We start from the raw sequence: 300 nt of genomic DNA on the forward strand, positions 1-300 counted from the left end.
GGGGGGGGGAGGGGAGAGTGGAAGTGCGTACCGCGGGGGGGGAGGAGGGGGCGACCCCCCCCCCCACCCCCCCCCGCGTAAAAAAAAAAAAAAAAAAAGAAAAAGGAGGGGGGAAAAAAAAAAAAAAAAAAAAAGACACTTCATTATGGGGTTTTTTTTTGCATTTAAAAGGGAGGAGCCCCCCCACACCTCCCCCATGGGTGGGGGTCCTGGGGAGGTGGGGGCCCCCACTGCTCTGCTACGCCCCCCCGAGGGGGGATGGGCACTTATGTTTGGCACAGGAGGGGCGGGGGGGCCCCA

The sequence above is a fragment of the Lagopus leucura genome, unplaced genomic scaffold (genome assembly GCF_019238085.1).
Source record: "Lagopus leucura isolate 7727_CA_CO unplaced genomic scaffold, USGS_WTPT01 32852-0_obj-0_obj, whole genome shotgun sequence".
Lineage (NCBI taxonomy): Eukaryota > Metazoa > Chordata > Aves > Galliformes > Phasianidae > Lagopus > Lagopus leucura.